We start from the raw sequence: 17483 nt of genomic DNA, 5'->3' as shown, positions 1-17483 counted from the left end.
CCACACTACCGGCCCTTTCGACAACAATCCATGGAGAGTAGACTGAAGTCTCACCCAAGGTAGTATGGCAAGGTGCTCGAACCAGGTTTCCACACCCTAGGGATGTCTTGATGAGGTTTGGAGGGGTCACAAACCGAATTGTGCACTCGTGCTACTCTGCACAGCTGTCTAGACTTCAGGAAGATTTGCGATGGGGTGTTTCCTAGATTCTTATTATTATTACATTTATTATAGATCTGATATATTCCTTAAGGTCTTTAATCAAGCATTCAACAGTTAAAACCAGCGCGCGCAACAATAAATATAAAAGATATGCTTAAAACCATAACATAAGCATAAACATATAGATCTGCGATCAGATGTGAAATAATTCAGAAACACTTTTCTTTATTAACCTTCTATTTAGTACAATCCAATTCCACTCTGTGCACTCAGCTGTAGGTGTTTGCGCACACAGCTGCTGACTCTGCTAGGCCTCTGCACACACAGCTGCAAAGCCTACTCTAACTACTATCAACCCCGACTTTGACTTATGGAATCCAAGCGAATATTTCATTCATAAACCCATAACATTCTAGATCCCCCTTCAAGCTACCTTCTACACTTAGAGCCTCACTCTATTTATACATTCCCATGGTCCGCAGACCATGGGTAGGCTGACACATTCTAGATTACTTACAATATTTTAGGGTGGACTACCCTTAGACTTGACCCATTACAATTCATTCTTTGCACACTTCGCAGAGCCTTTACAATATTAGTACCCAAAATTGTGGGCTTTAAGCCCCAAAACCATTACGCAGGGCCTCAACTACCCAACAATAATCTAGTTTTATTTTTCAAGTCTCATAGATTAACATTGCCTTTAGTTCATAGACTAAAATTGATTTTTCAATTTGATAGATTAGGATTGCCTTTGAATCTAATAGATTTAGCTTTGATTTCAATAATAATAAACTAGACTTGATTTGAATTAAAATAGACTAGCATTTGCTTTTATGATTAATAACATAGAATTTCAAGAGCTTTCATAGTTTAGAATCGATTTTCTTTGAATCTCCTTACAATTCAATTCTTGATTTGATGTTTCTATTAGATAAAGTTTTTGAGAAAAAGAACATGTGCATGTGCTTACCAATATCTCATAAATAGAATCTAATTTCTTTTTGAAGTTTCCAATTCATTTTAGTTATGCATAAATATTGAAAGCTAAGCTCCTAGCACATAATATGTAGTGTATGTCGCAAGCTCACATACCTAGATTGAAATATAAATGTAAGTAATTTAATAGTCAATTAAATTACCAACAATAATTGAGCCCACTTCAATAAGATTATGGTGGTGTTTTATTTCATTTATATTCTCTTATTTATTTTATGCAAACTTATTTTGTTGTTAGTTTTGGCATTGATGCAAGTGTGGTGTGCTTCCTTTTATCAAATATTGTGAATGACATGAGCAATAGCTCATTGAAAATGACGAAAGGAGATAACTTGGTGACACTAGGATCCCTACTTAGTATCATAATCAATGAAAAGTGCTCGAACATTTCCAAGAGTCATTAATATTTCCTTTTTTATCATTTTCTTTGAACTTTTATCCTATACATTTCATGTTTTCCTTAGTTTAGAATATGAATTGAATACACTATGATTTTTGTTGAGACTTGCCATAGGTATGTATTTACTCATGATTACTATCTTTTTCCTCCTTTCTTATCCATTTTGTGCCATGATATAATACCATACTGGTAGGATTTTGATAAGGAATGAATGAAACTGCTCTTGATACGATTTTACCAACCAAACTAACTCTCATTACTTTTTATGTAGAAAAATAGAAGATGGAACAACTGATGTTCCAAAGTTGGAACAAAAAAGCTAATCAAGGGAAATGAGACGCGTTGTGTGCGGTCAAACTAGGAAACAAATCAACAATATCAACACAAGATGGAAGAATTGTCTAAAGATAGAATTTAGTTGTGAATCCCTCAGGATCTCTTGATCCTGAGGGATCATATCTATCTTTTTCCTTTTGACTATAAAAGGGAAAACTGAAGAGGGATCTCTTGTCTTTTATTTCAGTTGTAATTTTAATTTACAGAAGCGTGATTTTGAAGAACAAGATCATATTGTAATGACAAGTGATTGTAATGATTAATACATAACATGTGTTGTTGTTCATTCGGATATTCTGAAGTAGCTAAGCAGTGTTCGTTGGTGGCTAGGGCCCAGTCTCTGGTGGATCTTAATGTTGTTCCTTGTTTTATGCTTTTTCCATTTCTTGCAAGTTTATTCTACTTTACATCTTTGCAGTTGATTTATTTTCGTTAATTTGGATTTCTGGTATTCATTTCATTAATGCGCAATCCTAGTTGGTTTTATTTAATTCATGTCATGGATTGAATTAGTTATCAGTTAAAGAATAATTTCTGGTTAATTAAAGAATAGAGCATGATTGATTAAATATTTCCTTCTATCTAGTAGTTTAAGTCCAGCTAAAAGAGCTCAGTTAATGCTACGATGCTCTCGGAACATTCAAATTGGTTGATTAAGATTGAATTATGGTTTTGTTTGAGATTGAGTCATGATGCTTAGATGAATTATTTCCCTTAAAGTTACAAGCTTGAGATTTATGATTGCATACATTTACTCTTGTATTGGATTTAATAACTTATTTTAAAGCATTGCTATGTGGAATTATAGCTTGCACATATTGTGTACACTCTTGGAATAAAAAGACTTACCTAGGTTGATAATTAATGTGAGGAAAATAGGAGTTTTAAAAGACACTATTTAGCACCCAACATTTTGGAGTCGTTGCCGAGGAGAGTGTTGCCATTTTACAAAGAGTGATGTATGTCTACTGAGAGAGGATTTGGGTATTAAAAATGGGAGGTAAGAACCTGCATAACGAGCGAGTAAAATGCTCGCTCCTCCACTTGCTTTCCAACAGAATTGCGTAGGAATTTAAGGTAGAAATGAACGTTTGTATTTTTGTATGAATGACTAAGAAGAATAGACAAGAAAAAGATATAATTCCTCCCCCCAAACCTTAAAAATCTAAGGGACCGGTGACCCTTTGATGATGAACCTTTATTGGCGAAATCATAAGAAAAGCTTGAGTCTCAGTCATCAGTAGGACCCTGAACTATTACTACCAGAAATCCTACTATTTCCCTTCAGGCCACAGGATCACCATCTGTAGCTAACGCTGAGATTCACAGTAAGACTGAAGTGTCTGAACAGAGTTTTCAAGATATTGAAAATTCACAACCACACCCTTCACAAGAAGGGAATTATTGCAACCTCTGTGAAGGAGAAGGAGAAACAGGTAATCCTAAAATTAAATCATCAAAACCTAGATCTCCTAAAGTAGTGATTGAACAGAGGACACCCAATGTTATGGATCGAGGTAGTGTTGTTAGAATCATTCTAGCCTCTTCTGGACATCCTAGGAACAACTCTCCAACTCCAGAGATCCCTGAAGAATATTGGCATATTTTTGACCAAATGGCCAATAATTATCAACAACCCCAAACCTCTATGTTATAGTACCCTATTCTAGACACAGCTATCAATGCCCCCATGAAAGCTATCCCATTACAGAATATTCCTACCTTTCATGGGCTAACTTTAGAAGACCCTGATGCATTCCTTTTCAAATTTGATGTCCTATGTAGGGGTTATGATTACACCACCGACCCCCAAAAGCTGAAACTGTTCCCCTCTACTTTAAAGGGAGTAGCCCTACGTTGGTTTATGGGACTTGGTGGAGGTACCATCAATGACTGGGAACAGATGAAAACATCCTTCCTTAAAAAATACCAAGATTATTGCCAAACTAGAGAACTAAAAGATGAAATCTTTCAAATGGTAGCTAAGCCTAATGAGACTCTAGAAGAATATGTGGAGCATTTCCAATATAATCTGCAAAGATCTCCTTATGCAAATCTACCTGATAATGTTCTAAAAACCACAATGATTAAAGGTATGAAAGACCAATGGGTAGAAACACTGAATATAATGGGTAAGGGTGATATTTATCAAGACGATAATGACAATATTATAGAATTGTGCATCAAGTGCTCCAAGGGCAGTACAAGGCTGAAACTAGCCAGACATGATGTGATCACCAAAGACAGCAAAGCCTTAAGAGGAAGCATTACAAGAGTCAAAATTGGCAATCTATTGGAAGATTTCAAGACTGATATCCTGGGGACCCTTACGACACAATTGGATATCATGCAAGCTAAATGAAAGCAAGTTGAAGCAAAATAGAACCTGGCTATTTTCTATCCCCGTTGCAGAAAGAAACACAGTCATAAAGAATGCCCGCTATATATGATACAAACATGTGACATATGCACTAAGGAGCATGCCACAGAAAGTTGCCCATCACTCCCAGGATTAAAAGCAGTCTTCAAGGAAGTAGAAGAAGAATTGGAGCTAGTATATCTGCTGAACCAGCATCGTCAATGGCAAGCACATCAGACAGGTATGCCTATCGATCCATCTTCATTCTTTCCTAACTCGCAATATAATTCTCAGCAATATTTGTGGGTAGCATGCCAGAACAAGCCACCTTTTTCTACTTGGCCACCTCAAACATTTTCTATGCCACCATGGCCCAACTAGTCAAATACAAACAATAATTGGCCAAATCCCTCTTACCCTCCACCATTCTAGAAGAACAATCCATATTCATCTCAATGGTCCCCTTCCACCTCACAAAATCAGAACTGGCAGTCAAATTGGAAAAGATCCATGAACCAACCTAATGGGATAGTTCCTTTGTCTCAATCAACTTTACCAGCACCTTACATGTTGCAGCAGAATCCTCAATCTAATATACGACCGCAACTCCCAGCTTGACCCAACCTAAATCCCAACAACGGAGCAAACCAATCAGTACAAATCGTTGAGGGTCTGGACCCTGAAGCTGAGTTAAGAGAGTGTAATGAACTCAAGTTAAGATCTGGATGCGTAATCTCTCTAGATGAGATAAAAATTTGCAGCCTGAAGAACCACACCCAAATAAGCCTTTAACTATAGATGATCAACAAGGGGAAGATATAGTTAGGCAAAAAACTCTCGAACAAATCATAACTACTTCCCTACCATTCTGAGAAAGATTGATGATACCGTGCCCAATTTAGTATCCTGACTTTGATCTTCTGGGTGAACTCAAGAATATCTATACAAAAATACCCCTCCTCCAGGATATTCAAGACATTCCAATATATGCCAAAACTATTAAATAATTATGTATAAAGAAGTCTGTGAGGAAAACAAAAATAACCCCAACTATCCATGTTGTCAGGACTTTCTCTGATTTATTACTAGGCAAAGAGACACCTATAAAATATGAAGACTCGGGAAACCCCATTGTCTTTTCCCAATGCTTTATTTGATTTAGGGGCAGCCATTAATATTCTCACAATAACAACTTGTGAAATGCTTGGCATCATAGCCTTGGAACCGAAAACTACCTTGTTGGAACTTGTTGACCGCTTAGTCATTAGGCTAGAAGGAATGTTATTAGATGTGATGGTTTCTGTAGACACTTGGGAATATCTGGCAGATTTTTTTATTATTAACCCTAGAAACTGACTACATGGACACCCTTAATTTTAGGGAGACCTTGGCTAGCAACCTCTGATGCTTATATCAGGTGTCAAACAGAAATATGACCATAACTAGAGGGAATGATGTGAAGAATTTAGCCTTATACCCTCTTGCTCAGCCAAGCCTAACCATTGTAAAAACTAGGAAGCAACATGTAACATATTTAATAGAAAATATTTGGTCACCATGACTATGGCAGATGCCCTCGAATTTAAAAACTAAATAGAGGACGATGTCATTAATACTTTTATCAATCACCCTGCTATAGTGTTTAGTTTGAAATGTCACATGATTAAAGCAGTCCTTGACAATGAAATTGAAGAACATTCCCAGAGAGATATCAATGACCAACCAATACCAACAACCACTGTCAATAATAGAAAACCTATCAAAATCGAGCCAGGGAAGATTCTAAACATTAACAGTAATCTGAGTGATGACTAGCAACAAAAACTTATTCAAGTCCTTAGGAAATATAACGGGGCTTTTGCTTGGGATTACCCAGACATGAAAGGGATTAACCCTCAGCTATGCATGCACCACATTTACACTAAAAAATATGCAAGACCCATTCGATAACCTCATTGTAGATTAAATCCTCACCTAAAGGATATTGTTAAAGAAGAACTTCAAAAACTATTAGATGTGAATTTTATCTATCCTATATCTGACAGTAAATGGGTTTCTCCATTAGTTGTGGTCCCCAGAAAGAATGGGAAATGGCTGATATGCGTCAACTACAGAGAAGTCAACAAGACATTGCAAAAATACCATTTTCCCCTTCCATTCATCAATCAGGTCCTAGATACACTGGCAGGGAAGAAATTCTTCTCTTTCCTGGATGGCTTCAGTGGATACAACCAAAGTCAGATTGTCCCTGAAGGCCAGGATAAAACTAATTTTACCTGCCATGGGGAACATTTGCTTACAGGGTATTACCTTTTGGATTGTGCAATGCACTTGCTACATTCCAAAGAGCCATACTCAGTATTTTTGCAGACTTGATAAATGAAGGATTGGAAGTGTACATGGACGATTTCACACCCTATGGGGATGACTTCGAACAAGCATTACAGACATTGGAGAATGCCCTGGAGTGGTGTCTTGCTACTAGGCTATGGTTAAGCCACGAGAAGTTCCATATGATGATGAGAGAGGGCTTGATCCTGGGTCATTTCATTTCAGATACTGGAATTCAGGTAGATCCAACAAAAATATAGGTAATCCTCTTATTAGCTACTCCCTGCACTCAAATAGAGGTACGTAGTTTTATGGGATTTGCAGGATATTATCATAGATTTATAAGGAACTTATCACAGATTGCTACACCATTATATGCCTTAACAGGAAATATTGATTTTATATGGATTGACAAATGTGACATTGCCTTGACAGAGTTGAAACGGCTACTATCAACAACACCAGTATTGCGAAGCTTGAATTGGGATATACCATTCCAGATTTCATCAGACACGTCAGATTCACCCATTGGAGCAGTTCTTGGCCAAGACGAAGACAAGAAACCCTACACTATATATTACATTAGTAAAAACTTAACTCCTGCTGAGTTGAATTACACAGTAATAGAGAAAGAGCTTCTAGCTGTTATTTATGGTAGTAACAAATTCAAACACTATATATAACTGGATACCCTGTAGTTCTATATATTGATCACTCTACTATCAAATATTTAGCTAATAAACCCAATACGAATGGAAGAGTGACACGTTGGTTACTAATTTTGAAGGAATTTGACATAACTATAAAGGATCGACCAGGGAGGGAAAACCTTGTGGTAAATTTCCTCTCCCGAGTGCTAAGAACAGATGATGCAATGGTGGTAGAAGACCAGTTCCCAGATGAACACTTGTTTGTTGTGGCCGTAAAAACACCATGGTATGCAGATGTGGCGAATTACTTAGCAGTAGGAAAACTGCCCAAGCATCTGACACCTAGAGAAAGGAAATTAATAGTGCAGTGCAGCACTCGGTTCTCCTCGATCGAAGGATACATTTTTCACACAGGGGCCGATATGCACATCCACAGGTGTATTAGGGGAGACAAAATTTATGATATCTTAAAAGCCTGCCACGATGGACCTTGCAGTGGACATTTTACAGACCGCAGAACTGGACATAAAATTTTACAAATGGGCTACTATTGGCCCATGATTTTTAAGGATGCTAAGAAATTTGTCCAAGCATGCGATAGTTGCCAAAGGATGGGTAGCCCTGGCCAATCTAATGAGATGCCCCTACATCCAAAGCTAGTGATATAACCCTTTGAGCGATGGGCGTTAGATTTCGTTAGGCCGATCAACCCACCATCCAGTCAGAAATCATATATATTGGTTGCAACAGAATACGTGACTAAATGGGTGGAGACATTAGTGTTACCAAAAGCAACAGAGGAAATAGTGATTAATTTTCTTTACGAAATTTTTGTGTGATATGGTTTACCCAGAGAAGTAATTATTGATGGGGGGATACAATTTGTAGGCCATAAGATCGCTGCTACACTAAAGAATCATCACATTATCCACAGAATTACCTCTCTGTATCACCCGCAGGTGAATGGGTAGGTGGAGAGTACCAACAAAATAATTGAAGCTATTCTAACGAAGACAATCTCATCACACAAATGAGACTAGGTGACTCGACTTCCAGAGGCCTTGTGGGCATATCACATGAATTGGAGGAACACAACTAGATACTCTCCATATCAGTTGGTATTTGGTAAGGAACCCATTTTCCCCATAGAATTTGAGATACAAACACTAAGGATAGCCCAGGAAGTGGGACTAGATTTAACTAAAGCCCAGATTAACAGACTACAACAAATAGATGAATTATATGAAATTCGTCTATTGGCTCTACAACATATTGCACTCATCCAACAACAAAGAGCCAAATGGAATGATTCCTTGATTAAGAAAAAGACGTTTCATGAGGGCGACTGGGCACTTCTTTACGATTCCAGGTTTCAAGACTTCCCTGGTAAACTGCAGACGAGATGGTTAGGCCCCTATAAAATAAAGGAAGTACATGACAATGGCACTCTTACATTGGCCACCATTGATGGGTTTGGTTTTTCCTTTAAAGAAAATGGGCATCATGTGCGCCTCTACCAAAAACCAGTTACAAGAGAATCCTTTTACCAGCAGATACGCGAGGACTCCACCATGAAAATTCTAGCTGCAGAAGGCAATCCTTTGACAACTTCATTGTTGTAAAAAGTTATTTCTTTTTGAAAAAACATTAGATATGATTTTTGATTTGATTTTCTGCATTTTTTGTTTGTTTGTTGTTCCCACTTCGGAATAACACTTTTTTGCTTTTGTTGTTCCCACTTCGGAACAACACTTTTTTTTTTTTTGTTGTTCCCACTTCGGAACAACACTTTTTCGTTTTTGTTGTTCCCACTTCGGAACAACACTTTTTCATTTTTGTTGTTCCCACTTTGGAACAACATTTTTTCATTTTTGTTGTTCCCACTTCGGAACAACACTTTTTCATTTTTGTTGTTCCCACTTCTGAACAACATTTGCTGTTCCCACTCCGGAACAACACTTTTTCATTTTTGTTGTTCCCACTTCGGAACAACACTTTTTTGTTTTTGCTATTCCCACTTCGGAATAGCACTTTTTCATTTTTGTTGTTCCCACTTTGGAACAACACCTTTGTGTTTTTGTTGGTCCCACTTTAGAACAACACTTTTTTGTTTTTGCTGTTCCCACTTTGGAACAACACTTTTTCGTTTTCGCTGTTTCCACTTTGGAACAACACTTTTGGCATTTTTTTTTGCTATTCCAACTTCGAAACAACACTTTTTGCATGTTTGTTGTTCCAACTTTGGAACACACATTTTGTTGTTTATTGTTCAAATAACACCTTTTTCTCTTAGCGCATTTTGCTATTCCCACTTTTGAACAACTGCTGTTCCATCTTTGGAACAACATTTTTGCTTCTTGAAGTCGTCTGTTTTCTAAACAACACCCTTTTCCTTGCATTATTGTGATGTTGAACAACACTTGTAGAATTATTCCTAGCTCATCTCAGCCCCATTTTTCTGATTCCCTTTCATGGAATGAAGAACAATTCTTCTATGAGGACAAGAATTATGGATTCTATTAAAGCAGGTGAATACCATTAACGTTATGATCTTTAACAAGACAACTCTTTGATGATAGATTTTTTTCTTTTTCTTTCTTTAAAGGGGGGACACAATTATTTATATATTACTTTACTGTATTGATTTCTGTTGTATATGATACTAATTTATCATCTTTACCATGCCAGTTCCTCCCCTCTTGGTTATAATCCTCTCTGTCTATTATAAGTGAGATTATGGGTATATTTTTTTTCTATTGACATGTTCAACTTCTTCCACCATCCCTACTCTTAAGGAGTATTGAGCCTCCCTGTATTTATTATAAAAATGTGTAATAACAACAAAATTTTGCCTATAGATAGAGGATAGGGGGTCTCATTAAGAGTCAGCCTACCATGTTCATAAGGATGTAGCAATGTGACATTCCCACTATGTCCACCACACCAGGGTTATGATCCATTGGATGACTAAAATATCCTTGGAACAGGAGGTCTCATCACGAGCCGACCTGATCATGTTTGCTACTTCCAAGTGAATGGCAATGTGGTCATCTGGTTACCATGCCAGCGCATTGATCTCTTCTGTAGAAACAACAATGGAATTCTCCAACTATAAATTGAGGATCCTAGCTCATGTGGGTTAAAAAGCAACTCTGTCTAGGCTATGGATGCTTACTAGCAATAGAAGCTTTGCTTATGGTATTGAAGTTCTATTTTCAACATCAATAATTATTATAATACCCTCTTCTTACTTTTCTTTTTATCAGAGAAATTATTTCCCTAATTTCTCCCTCCCTTGAACCTTTATGCATGAGTTAATGTTTTTAATCAATCATATCATTTTTAGCTGGAATATCATCAACAAAGCATCTTCTTCTTGCATATTGCTTTCCTTTTTCCTTACCACATAACCTATCATCAACCAAAGCATCTTGTCTCTTATCAATAACCATCATTACACACCTCGTCCTCATCATATCCATATCTTTTACATTGCTTTAATTAATATACATACTCTATCTCATTTACTGTCGTATCTTTCACCCTTGTACGTTGTCGTCAGAACAACATTTCCCTGTCCATTCGATCATAGGCGACCTCTCATCTTGAAGGAGGGAGGGGAGCTCCATCACACTCATGCATGAATTATAATTGTTCTATTGGATTTCATAGGTTGATATGGTATTCTATGATCACGCAGAATGTGGCAAAATAATAGTCCTCGAACTAATTAATTCTCATAGAAATATCATTTAACATTGTAAAACTTAGTTGTTACAACTACTTGCTATTCTATCTCTCTGTTGCTGTGTTTTCTCCACTGCACTAATCCTTTGCAATAGTAGGAAGAACTCAAGCATTATGGGTGGTAAGACAGTGGGCCAAGAAGCTTTAGTGTTGGAAGTCTCCAACAGAGCCAAGGAAATTCTATTTCGCACAGGATGGATATCATATTTCACAATATTTTGAGCCCCTAGTGAGGAAATCGCTATTGAGTTTCTACAGCATCTACAGAATGGAAAATCCTTGGTGAGAGGTAGAAGAATAATGCTATCAGACACTGTAATAGCTGAAGTATCTGGGCTACCGGTAGGAGGAACTATATTTCCAAAAAAACACGTAATGTTGCAAGACACAGTGGACATTTTCAAAAATGCAGACGAGGAATTAACCAAGAAAGGCAAGGGCATACAACCATCTTCTCTGGCAGAACCATGGCGTGAGTTGGCAAGTGTTTTCTGAAGCTATATTACCTGTGATGGACAATAAGACATGGTAAGACCAAGACAACTCAAACTTTTAGCTATTTTAAAACTAAAACTCACTGTTAATCTGCCATCTTTCTTGAATTCATTGCTGCATGATACTGCTGATAGAATAAGATGGGCTAGGCACCCTGAAACCATAGTTATCCACCATGGATTGATTAGACTAATTGTTAGCCATAACCTTGTTCCAAAAAACTTAACTTGTGATGGTCTCATAGTTCCCCTAGAGATTAGTCAAAACCCTGTAATCCAAAATTCTACAATCTTAGAGATGAACCAGCAGAGCCCTATTCCGAAAAGGAAAAGGACTACCCACTCAAACATTGAACCCCATAAGCGCAGGTGGTCTGCAAGGTTAAATCTGTCCCATAGAATGTTTGTAAATCTACAAGATAGCACCAAATAACCTGCGGAGCCATCCAAACTAGTTAGTATACAGGAATTTGAGTCGGAACCAGAGGAAGACCCTGAACAAGGGGAAGGATGTCATTCAGAATCAGAACCCGGGGAAGAGGCCAATTCTGAACAAGAACTCGAGGAAGAAGATAGACTGGACTCAGATAAAGAAAGGGCACAACACTTTGGTGATGATCTAGAAAACAAGGAAGAGCCTCCTCAAACATCAACCATGAACCCCCAAAATGATATTTTTCAGGATTTTGAGACAGGGATGGCCCAGGTCCTAGAAAATCTGAATGCATACATGCAGCTTGGAGGATCACTTGATCCTAACCTAATGGAAGCTCAATCCCCAGAATATTCTGGGCATACAGAAATTTTGCCTTCTTCAGAAGCTACAGACCAGGAAAAGGAAGTAGACACAGAAGTTATTCATGAATCTGACAACCAGTCTAGTGCCACAGTTCTATTGGAACAAAGCCATGATAAACAACAAGAATATTTAGATACAGAAGCTATTGACAAGCTTTTTAGTGTAAAAGATGCTCCTCGGAAGAGGTGAGTAGCCAGAGAAAAACTAAAGAAGATGAGACAAAAATAAAAAAAGCTTCAAAAGACAGTTAAAAGGCTACGTCGGAAGATTAAAGAAATTGCAAAGGGAAAATCCCAGAAGACTACTCCTGAGGTAGTCACTGTGCCTACGCAAACGAAAATATGTAAGGGTAGGCCAATAGAAACCCTAACCGAATTCATTCCTACTCAAATAATAGCCACCCAGGAAAATTTGCATGCATACATAGTGGATGCAGCCATTCAGACAGAGGGTTGGTCCTCCCACAATAAGGAAGTACAGACCAAGGAAATATCCTCTCATAGCACAGGCACTCAGACAGAAGAGCAAGCCAAGGATATCCTGTCAAGAAAAGACCCTATTCTTCTAAAGCTACAGGAAGAACTGATGCAAGCCCAGCTTGCTCTAGAATGATGTGAACAAGAGATAGTTCCCCTGCAAAAACAGTTTAGGGAATTAACCATAACTGAGAACGGGACTTTTGATAGATTTAGACAGGAAGAAGAAAAGTTGAAGAAGGTGAAGACCAAGTTGGACAGAGCCAAGAATCAGATAGACACCATTTTCTCGCTATATTGGGATGTCTTTACATGTAGGTCTCCTTCCACAAATTATGCCCTATTTTTATTAGAACGATACTTATTGTTAAAGATTAAATTCGTAAGAGCTAGTGAGCCAATCGAATTAAAGACAACTGAATATTTTATAAGTTGTTATAAGGAATGTCAAGAAGAAGTCCAAAGGATTATTTGTGAATTTTATCTGCATAATTTCATATTAGAAGAAGAAGTGGATAAGAATCCTAGCCCTTTTCTTGGAGATATTCAATTACAGGCATTTATCGCCTTTGCAGTTAATCAACTTAAGTGGTTTAACACATATAATTCATTCCAAATACAAGAACACAGGTTGGATCTCTGGGTAAGGAGTGAGCCTACTTATCCTTTGCAACTATTTGCTAAACATAAAAGGCTGATGACACACGAAGGAGTGATTCAAATTTTAGAGTCCATACATAAGGAAATTGTATAGAAAGGAACAACATATTTCCTCTCCATCCAGGAAAGATCCCTGACTGCATCCAAAATGAGATGGACGGTCTCAACTAATAGTTTTAAGGAAAGAGAATCATTTAATTATGGGAATTTCAAAGCTATTGCGAGCTGATTAATCACATATAGCAATCTTATCTTGAGGGAGGGGCCTTATTGGTTGGGATATCGATTTAGGTGTCCCATTATTTGGTATCCGCCTAAAGGGTATTGGTCTGACTATGAGTTACCTGAAGGACATGAAAAGACAGCCTTTTCAAATCTAGCACAACATCATAGTTTTAGACCTAATAAAGAAACCTTATCTCCAGCTTACTCCTTAACTACATTACATAGGAACTATTTATTTTTCATGAGGACATGAAACAAGGTAAGCAGGGGAGTATGTTGAACCTTGCAATAGGTATGTATTCAATCTTGATTATTGTCTTTTTCCTCCTTTATTATCCATTTTGTGCCATGATATTGTCACACGGAATCTGTCAAGGGTGCGGACACGACTGACCTTCCTAGAAGTCTAAGACATTCTAATGACAAACAAGACAAAATGGAGTGATCTTTCTCTAAATACACCTTTTACAACATGAAAACTACAAGTGTTTAGGCTTACCTTATTCCAAAACGCTGTTGTTGAAGTCCGTTCTTGACGATCCGGATGAGCTCCTCCTTCAAGTCAATTCCTGCAACCACAAACAATCAAACAATTACCAAGCACTTGCATTTCATATAATAAAACATATATTCAACATGCAGACCAAGGAACACATGAAATAACTCATTAACACAAGCTATTGAGAAAAATAAACCAGTTTGTATTAATAACGAAACAAAGAAACTCTTACAACCTGGCCTTGGTGTTGTGCAAGTTCCTCCCAGGGTCCATCAAGGGTTTTCCTCTACTTTGACAAAGCTCACCCTCTCCCAAGTAGAATCAAGTGAAGACAATCTCTCCTCACAAAGGCTCTAATGGAAGACCTAAATCCTGCAGCATTTACCCAAAGAAAATGTATAGCTCCAACCTCCTCTCCTTCTGGCTCAATGCCTTTATTTATAGTGCTGTAAAGAGGTTATTCAGGTCCACTATCAATGGGATCATCCCCCTCTATGGGTGGGATAGCTCCCTTATTGATGGGATAAGTTCCCCCTTAATAGAGATACATGAACCAACTGGAGGCGCATCCATTTCATCAAACCGACCTCTAGAATGTTCTAGAAGTAACCACAAGTAACTTTTTCAAGATAAAACTCGCGCATTTTTCCTTTTACAGAGGGACGCACCTGTCCCTTAACATACAGAGCGTCCATGGACGCAGATTTTGTGAACATGGTCAGCGTCCCAGCAGGTAAGGCTAGAGAGAACCTGCGACCCCAGAGATAAACATAGTTTTTACAAGACTTTCTCTCTTCTTTGAGTTTGAGATGGATAACAGAGGCATGAGACTTGCCTAAGAGGGTAGCATGACTGTTGATTTGAGTCATACTAACTGTAAGTAGTCAAGGTGACATTTTTTAGTGTAACAGATATAGTAACATATTGATAGGATTTTGATAAGGAATGAATGAAACTGCTCTTGATACGATTTGACTGATCTAACTAACTCTCATTACCTTTTATGTAGAAAAACAATAGATGGAATAGCTGTTGTTCCAAAGTCAGAACAGCAAAAGCTAATCAAGGGAAATGAGACGCATCATGTGTGATCAAACCAAGGAATGAATCAAGAAGATTAGCACAATATGGAAGAATTGTCTGAAGATAACATTTAGTTGTGAAGGATCACATTTATCTTTTTCCTTTTGACTATAAAAGGGAAAACTAAAGGGGGATCTCTTGTCTTTTACTTCAATTGTAATTTTAATTTACAGAAGCACAATTCTAAAGAACAATATTGTATTGTAATGACAAGTGACTTTGATGATTAATACATAACGTGTGTTGTTGGTCATTCATATATTCTGAAGTAGCTAAGTAGTGTTCACTGGTGGCTAGGACTTAGTCTCTAGTGGGTCTTACTGTTGTTCCTTGTTTTATGCTTTTTCCATTTCCTGCAAGTTTATTCTACTTTACAGCTTTGTAGTTGATTTATTTTCGTTAATTTAGATTTCTAGTATTCATTTCATTAATGCACAATCCTAGTTGGTTTTATTTAATTCATGTCGTGGATTGAATTAGTTATCAGTTAAAGAATCATTTCTGGTTAATTAAAGAATAGAGCGTGATTGATTAAATGCTTTCCTTCTATCCAGTAGTTTAAATCCAGCTGAAAGATCTTAGTTAATGCTACGGTGCTCTCGGTTGAGTAACATTCGAATTGGTTGATTAAGATTGAATTATGGTTTTGTTTGAGATTGAGTCACGATGCTTAGATGAATTTTTTCCCTTAAAGTTACAAGCTTGATATTTATGATTGCATCCTTTTACTCTTGTATTGAATTTAATAACTTATTTTAAAGCATTACTCTCTAGGATTATAACTTGCACATATTGTTTACACTCTTGGAATAAAAAGACTTACCCAGGTTGATAATTAATGTGAGGCAATTAGGAGTTTTAAAAGACACCTTTTAGCACCCAAAAAGTTTGTTTTGTATGGCTTATGATTACTTAAGATAATTATTCTAATCATTGGTTGAAGTAGTGAAGATATTACTCTCACAACATATATCTAACCACTGAGTCAAATGAAACCTTCTGACCCACATTGCTACCATTGAAGCTATAATAGACCTAAATTATAAGATTAGAATTTATTTCACATTGGCACTAGAATAGATTTATGTTTATGAAAATAGGTAGTTTTAGAAAGGTTTATCATGCTACAAATAATATAATTATGCACATACATTGTTTGTATTTCACAAGATTACAAACTCCATATTGAGAATAAATGTTAGGAAATTTGTGCAAATAAATTTCATGGCATTTTGGAGTTTTTAAGGGAGATGGTGTTAGGCCATTTTGAATCCAACATAGATTCAAAGTACTATCATCATCTAACTCAATACAAGAATTGAATCAAATTATTGACCCATGTTTCTATTGTTGTGGCTATCAGAGACTATAACACTACATGAATTTAGGCCTATGATAGAATACTAATAGATTTTGTCTTTCATTGAAGTATTTTTTTAGATTATGATTTATCATTTCAACTATTTATTATATATATTAAAATTTTCCATTGCACCAACATTTATGACCTAGAGGAGGAGAACTGGTAATATGACAGGTGAGAACATGTCCATTCACTTAACTGTGTTTATCTAAAACTTCATCATGTTGGCAAAGTATATATTGAAACAATTTCTAGTGAAATTATGGAAGGTTTGGTAAATGAATGTTATGCATGAATAAACACTGGTGATGAGCCCTAGTATTGCAACAAAAATTCTGCAACTGCAAAGGCTACCAACTTCAATTATCAACCTGGGGTTCATACAAACTTAGAGGTGATGATTCTATATGTACAGTAGATCAATATCTACTAATGTCATATGCATATACCACTCCTCCAACTAGCTTACAAAGAGAAATTGCATGAAGAGACAAGATTCTACACTAATTGCGGGGAGGTAAACATCATCCTAATTGCATAAATGAAAGTTACATTCATCAAATGTGAAGGATAACTACAATTGAAGGAATATAAATACTCTACTTATTTCTGGAAATTAACCATGTTATTATACTTGCAAAAATTGAATCAATACTCTATTGGTAGAATGTAAATCATTACTCTACTTACAGAAGGTGAAAATTGCTTGGAAGAGGAAACTTGATCTAAATAGTATGACTAGAAAATCTAAGGACATAAATTTAAAAAAACTAGGTCTAATATATTTGCATTGAAGATTTTCCCTTCTTATCATGGATTTCAAAATAATTTAGCTTCAGTAATAGAGTCTTTACACAATGCATAAAAGAACAATCTTTGTGATTCAAATGCACAAATAAG

This window comes from Pinus tabuliformis, chromosome 4_2 (assembly GCF_031772625.1).
Source record: "Pinus tabuliformis cultivar Carrire ecotype Pingquan chromosome 4_2, CPIR1, whole genome shotgun sequence".
NCBI lineage: Eukaryota > Viridiplantae > Streptophyta > Pinopsida > Pinales > Pinaceae > Pinus > Pinus tabuliformis.
Note: the sequence above shows the minus strand (reverse complement) of the source record.